This window comes from Lagopus leucura, unplaced genomic scaffold, assembly GCF_019238085.1.
Source record: "Lagopus leucura isolate 7727_CA_CO unplaced genomic scaffold, USGS_WTPT01 Super-Scaffold_806, whole genome shotgun sequence".
NCBI classification, from domain to species: domain Eukaryota; kingdom Metazoa; phylum Chordata; class Aves; order Galliformes; family Phasianidae; genus Lagopus; species Lagopus leucura.
The window spans coordinates 6,893,622-6,901,062 of NW_024962260.1; the positions used below are offsets into that span (position 1 = coordinate 6,893,622).

General features: G+C 41.1%; 1 long non-coding RNA gene across 1 annotated transcript in view; it reads right to left on the minus strand.

Annotated features, from left to right (window-relative positions):
* Positions 1–7,165, minus strand: part of LOC122176674 — a 72,333-nt gene extending 65,168 nt beyond the window's left edge. The window contains exon 1 of the long non-coding RNA XR_006177807.1: positions 7,119–7,165. This is a non-coding gene — a long non-coding RNA (uncharacterized LOC122176674). The remainder of the gene's footprint in view (positions 1–7,118) is intronic.
* Between the last annotated feature and the right edge of the window lie 276 nt (positions 7,166–7,441).

A 7,441-nucleotide genomic window follows, 5' to 3' on the forward strand; every position in this document is an offset into this window, starting at 1 on the left:
AAAAGCTTAATGCTAAGGAGAACGCTGTCCTGCCATCTCTAAAGTGAACACCACACAGGCACCTGTCAAACAGCTCCTGGAGTCAGCACTGTGAGAAATGAAAAAGCCTGAGACCTCCAGATGATCTAATTGCTGCAAGAAGGAGCAGTATCAGAGCAATGCAGAATAATATTAATGTATAAGAGTAACAATTTTTTTTTTCTTAAATATTCTTATTAAGACATAGAAAACATTCAGATTAGTTCATATCATAAAATCTGAAGTGGAAGCGCTACCTCCTTTTCTTCCTTCCCCTACACAGAACACTAATGAAGTCTCAGTCCTTCATGTCTACCTTGTATTTGCGCATGGAAAACATGAAAGGAATTTAATTAAGTCAGCTGAAACATAAAAACCAAGACAGACTGTGTGGTCTTTCCTGTTCTGCAGTCTTCTTCAGCAAGGAATCAGAACTTCTCCTAACAAAAGTGTATTTCATTTTCTAAAGATGGCTTTTTGCTTTCATTTTTTATTGTACTAAAAAACACACTGCGGTCTCTTAACTGGTGCAAACACCATGCAGGAAGAAGTCTCTAAAGTAGCTACCAACTCTGTTCTGCAACCAAGTGGTGAGACTAGGCCAACCAACCTATTTTCTCAAAATACTGCTATCTTTGTGTTAAAATACAGTGTTTTCTTTTGCATCTTTAAGTATGGTACTGCTAACTATTGACCCAAAAAAGCTTTTTTAGAACTGCTTCAATTATGTTCCTGTATCAGCTGCTTCACACGTGATAAGATAATCAACTCTTCTGTGAGATTTCCTTTACTTGCATATTAATGTGCTCATCAACTTGATTAGGGAATGGAAAGCAAAATTCTCTAGAGGACAGTATGCTCACTATGAAATACTGTATTTGACTACTCTAATCCAAAAAGGTTTAAATAGCACATTCTCAATCAATCAATCACTAAACATTTTTCCCCAGCAGGCTCCTTATATCCAACTTGTACACCAATCAAGCATTTATATTCTCCAAACACTATTAAACCAGCCCCTCTTGTATTTTAACACACAATTGCTTAAATCTCAACCTAGGAGAATGTTCTGTTTGGACATACAGAGTCTCCTAGGAAAAAATGGCTAAGAGACTGGCAAGGTCCACTCAGCCATTTGTTGCTGTTAAGTCTCCCGCATTTAGGAAATTAGCAGTGACCTGACAGAGCAGCTATACACTCCTTTCACAGTAATTCCGGTTGCCAAAATAATTCCACAAATTGCTGAATTTGTTGGATGAAGGAGTTTATGTAAAAAGTCACCAAATATAAATCTCGTTCTCCCAGACTGTCTAAATACATCTTTTTTAAAGGTAGTACAAACTAGACATTAACCAAACAGTCTGTTCTGTTCTAGAAGATTCTTGGAGTCTCATCTCATCTACCAGAAGAGTTTCCAAGGTGGAAAATAAATGCTAGTACAGCTAGCAGCACAGAGCTGCAAGAACCCTTTCTCTTTTTTTGAAAATTAGTCTACCAAAGCCCTATGGACTCTCCTGCACAGCACCTACTGCTTGTTTCAGGAAAGGCAGAAAATTGAGTAGAACTTGCAGAAATAATCGCATTTACATCACTCAGGACTTTCTACCTAGTACCTGTGGCAAAGCAAGTTGGCTAACTCCTCAGCAGGAGCTTCATCAATGAGAAGCAACAAGTTGTCACTGATGGAAGGCTTTAATGCATCTCTCAAAAGCTCAAAACACCCTTTCATTTACATTTACATAGCATTTCCACTGCATTTAAGCACATCACTGCCAGTATTTGTGATGAATTACTAAGACCTCTCCTTTCTCCTGGAGTTTAGTTATCATGCCAGCCCACCCATAGATGCTCTGAAGGAAGACAGCAGAATCTATCCCAGCCTGCCACATCACCAGTTGGGCACCACTTTGTGTTTCCTGTGTAGTTCATTTGGAAAGCTGAAGGTGATACCCACTAACCTGTGTGGCTCACTGCACACCGTCCTTCACACACACTTCTACCAAAGTGTTTCCTGTTCAGTATGTTCTTAGATGCTGTAAATCTTTCTCATTTACTCTGACCCTAAAAGGCCTCTAGGGGATTTTTCCCCTATTTATTTAAAGCATTGATTGAAGTTTCTGAATTATAAATAATTCTTACAAATAGTTAACCTCGTAAGAATGAGAGCACATCCAAATAGTCTCTATTTCCTATGTAGATCTATGCTCTATTGATAACTTCAGAGAACCACGATTTTTTTTTCTCTGCAACAAAAGCAACGAGAGCTGCATGGACAAGGTGCCCTCTAACTCTGTACTACATATTCACAGCTAGATGAACTGGATTTTTGTTGACCGTGAACATTAATCGTGTAGTGATTTAATTTACTGTAAGACTACAGGGCACCTTCATGTACACAGAACAGAATCAATTTTACTTGATTGCCCCTTGCCAAAGAAACACATGGAAAACTGACTTTTAAAAAATCGCTAAAAAGACAATATTTTTTGCCTGACACAAGAGACAAATTACAAATGCAAAATAATCCTGCAATACCATTTTGCAGAAAGCACAGAGTAAGGAGGAAAAGATAGGCACTGAGGTTGTAATTTGCTAAAGCTGGAGTCTAGACAGAATCTCAGAGCAGCTGACTTTTGAACTAAGAAAACTTATCCGGGCCGCTGAAGTCACACGCAGGTGTACAGGACTCAGCAGCAGATAACACCCCAGCTGCCACATTTCCAGCAAAGGACCATACACTGTACTGGTGAATGTTATCCAGGAGGGATGATGCCACTGTATCACTGCCATCCTTTTTAAAAGTTTTCTCGTTATTCTTCAGGCCTTTTTCTTTGTATGTGTGTGTGGTATTTCTCAGAATCACATGACCAGCTGTTATTGCTGCAGGTTATGCAGAGGATTTACACGTATCCGCTGCCAAATGGTTGGAAAGCTATTGTAGAAATACTAATCTATAACGCAGTTACAGTCATTCTTAGAAAAAATACCTTCAATTACAGCTTTCATTCTTTCCTTAATAAGTACATTCTTCTTACAAACGATAGTTCTTACAGGATGCAGGACCTAGCTAATTCTCTATAATCACAAATGAGCACTAATGATTCTCCTTTTATATGTATTTTTTTTGTATAGCATCATTCGATTTTGGATTGTAAGAACAGTAATAACTGAGTATGAATAACAGGCATGGATTCATCTGCTATTTCAAGAGAGGTTTCTTTCCCTCCTTGTCTCCCGCTTCACTAGTTTAATAACAACAGCAACATCTCATTTCATACCTTAAGACAGCTCAGTATTGCTAAGCTTGTTCCCTGCCAAAATGGAAGCAACGTCAGGTAACAAAACGTAAAGGATGACTGCTTTGTCTTATAGCCCCACAGTAATAAACACCAGAACTGAAGACTGTAAATCATGCCAGCATTTCGGGCCAAGGCTGGAGTGCTCAAGCTTCTAGCAACCAGAATAAGAAGAATGTCACTGCCTGACCAAGGAGGGCTCATCCTCTGCTGTCAAATTTGGCCAGTGTTAATGCCCTGCAAAATTTCTAAGCTGCCTCAATAGCTGCCCCTCAGGGAGGGCTATTCAGGCCATAGCAATTCTTGCCCTTATTCAAACAGTATGGCTGTGGCTACATGCAACACACAGTGAACAAAACATCCGATGCAGGTATGCCAGCTGTGTAACTGCCTGGAGATCATACAAAGCTGCAGAAGGATGCCCTCTGTCCATAAAAAGTTGCATACTGTATGTTAGATGATAGAAGCTACAACAATAAACATTGTTACAAAATATAGAGAGAGAGAGACTAAGAACAATAAAAACAGGTTTACAACTATGCTGTTTTTATTGCTTTATGAGAGGTAGCAGACAGGACAACCTGCACTCTGCAAATCATTGAAGCAAAATACCCTAAATTAATTTTCAAGAAAACCAACATTCATATCAGAGCTAAAGGAAATTTTAATATCTGTGCTACATGCATGCATCTCAGATTCAGAGGGGAAGGCTTGGATAAGGAAGGCATTTGGACATTTTAGCTCAATTTTCAAACATAAGCTTGATGATTCTTCCTCCACTGCTCCCATTTGTCAGCACTAACCCACAGCCACAGTAGAGGGAAACAAGAGGCAACGCAATGACTAGCTGAGAGATGTCTGGCTGAAACACAGAGCAGTCTGAGAGTCTAATCCAGGCTTTATATTCAAAAGGAGAAGAAAGCAGATACAGTAACTAAAGCTTTCGTCTTACACTTATTTCTACTGAATAACTGCTCTCAGAACGGAGCTGCTCACAGTTGCATTTAGTATGGACTTCACAAATAACTCTTCATTAGTACAGCTTAGTAGTAAAGCGGCGGTAGTCACAATTATTTGAAGCTCTATGAAATATGCAGATTGATCTTTTTAGTTTTAAGATCAAATTATTTCCCATCATTCCAATTTCATCCTTACTTCAAATAACTTGGTTAATAGCAGGCAAGGGGTTTCAGCTTCATAAATACAATAAGGGAGCTGAAGAATCTCTCTCTGATGAGTACTTCATTACAATGCTTCCTTGACTTCTCATTTTCAGCAGTTATCATCAGTAGTTCCGCAAAGCCTTTCTAATGGACAACAGGCTGGAGTTCAGGGGAGCAGAAGGCATGGATGTGGGTTGGCTTTTTATAGGAATATAATGGAAGGGTTAGGAAGCATAGGGTTGTGGAAAGAAAATGTGACAGATATTACTCTTACGCATGCTACAGCCAGCCATCACGTGTCGTATGACAGGAAATTCCTAACAGTAACATAGAACACCTTCACTGAGACAAAATGGAACTCGAACAAAATCCCATGCCCGCTGTACATATTACATTTTCAGAATCAGTCAAGATCAACTATAAATCTTTTTCGTTGCATTTTTGATCCACGCTTGGAAAGTTTTGGAGGTTTTTAAGCATTTTAAGATTCATCTCTATGTTCTCAAGCTGTAGCTTCATTTATTTAAAACTCTTTATCTGGTCTGTGTGTGTAGCACACTAGATATCCCAAAATCCTTAATATTTAGCTTCAGCATGGCATCAGAAAACATTTTCTAGCACTGATTAACTCACAGATCCTGAAGACCCCCTCTCTCTGTTCCTCCCACTGCCCAGACCATGCCTCACCCTGAGGCAGGAATGGTGCTGACACAGCCTGAGGCAGGCTGGGTGCACTCAGGCAGCCCTGACCTGCAGGACTACTGCACCAGCCTGAAGATACTCCATATGTTACCATTACCAGCTCAGGAAAAAAAAAAAAAAAAAAGCCAAAAAGCCTGTGTTGTTTTCTTTTTGTCCATGACAATCCATTTTGTTTATTGAGCTGAATCTCATCACACCTTGCAGCAAAATTGAGAATCACATAATAAATACCTGGAGACTGCTAAAATTATTAAAACAACGACAACAGGCAGTGTGCCCTGGCCTTGATCTTCCAATCACTGAAATGCTCATTTAATTGAAGCCTTTTGGACCAAGCAGTTAGAAAGAACGTTATAAAAAAACAACTCAGAGAAGCCTCCACAAGACAATGAAGTATCTTAGTGAATAATGTATGAGAAAATTTGTTGCATTTAATGTTTATTTGGCATAATAGTAGGTCTGAGCTTACCATCTTTGACAAATATGACTCCCAGAGTCTGACTGATCACCGCTGTATCTCTGGGCACTGCTTAAGGACATCTCCACTAAGCAGAGCATTTGCTGACATTGTCCCCAGTGAGCAATGGTCATTACTGCTCACTCTCATTAAGCCAGAGCTGCTCCCTAGCAGATGTTCTAGTAAAAGAGCCATCCCAATTTGATACATTTCCCATTAAAAGAATAAATAATGTATTTTCTACTAAAATGATATTAAAATACTGGGAGATTCGTGAAAGTCCTCAGTCTCATTCAGAGCAAGAGGAGGACAGCACTTTGCAATATACGACGAGAGTTTTTGCTACCAACACATCAGTGTTACAGCTAAATTATGATATTCCAAAAACGTCAGCCTTCATAATGGCAGAAGTAACCACAATTTCAATAAATTGGAAGGACACATCAAGGTCTATAAAGCAACGGGATGAAAGGAGTTTTTAGCCTACTACATGTTCCCCGTCCCTTCCCTGCCATTAGCTGCTTGCCTTCCAAGGAGCTCAGTGAGTGCAAAGGCTGTTACATGTCTGTAACAGCATCCCTCCGAACTCAGCTTTAAAGACAAAACTCTAACACATTACATGCATAAATCAAACATACAGGTGGCAATACTTGTGGTGGACTGCGCAGCAGCCACACACAGCTGTGCACATCAGTAGACACCAACAAGACCACATAGTCCTGCAGCTGAAGCTTCAGTGGCTCAGCACTGCAAGGAGCAATGCTCCCTGGTGCACTGGGAGCGAGAGGACAAGCGAGCAGCCAGCAGGAAGCAGCAATTCCAGAACCCAGAACACCCTGCCTGGACCAGATGATGCAGGAAAACAGACCTATCCACTGTATGAAACATAGAAAGCTTATTTTCTCAAAAAAGGCATCATTGCACTGGACGCTTGGAAGCAATAATCAGCTTCTGAAAGTTTACAAGAGACTGTGGATTGTTAGTCTGATCTTTCCACTAGGATTAATTGTAAGCAGCGTAAGCAGAATCATAAAGAAGCTTCAGAGGAAAAAAAAAATATCTTCCCTATAATTAATTGTGCCATTTGACTAATAAAACAACTTATATTTCCATTAACCAAGATGCATGCAAAGAGACTCGATTTTCAGATCCACTTGACGTAAACACAGCTTATCTTAATGAATCCTTCTGCAGGCTTTGCTTTCTGGAAAGCATTCATCTCAAATAAAAAACTTTTATCAACACCTAAGCAGTATTTTTATTTTTATAGCCTCAGGTATGATGCAGGAGCTAAGATGGGATCCAGCAATGTATTTGTGTTACTGAAGACGGCACCACCTCAAGGACCGGCCCGGCTGTAGCTGTGTCAGCCCTGGGGCAGACGACCAAACACCTTCAGCCTGCAGCCAGCGGTCCTAGCACTGTGATCCGCAACTAACCCGAGTGCTTGCAGCCACCAGGGCAGCCCCAGGCAACCCGTACCTCAGATGCACACGGAGTCCATCGTCCCTTTCCTGTCCGTCCCTTCTTATCTTGAAAAGAGCCATGCAATTACTTGCAAGTCTTTTCAGGATTTGCTGCAACACCATCTGAAAAAATTTCCAAGGTGATGTCGCGCTTGTTTGGTCTTTTTTTCCGCTTCTGTGCCAGGCCCCGTGCCCAGCGGCGGGCAGCAGAGCGGGGTCCCGTCAGGCGAAGCGGGCTGGGGGCGGCACGAGGCGAGGGAGCAACGGCTGAGCAAAAAGGGCGGGAAGCGGCCGTGCAGCACCGCGCCGAGCGGAAAGGGCGGGAAGCGGGCCCTGCTT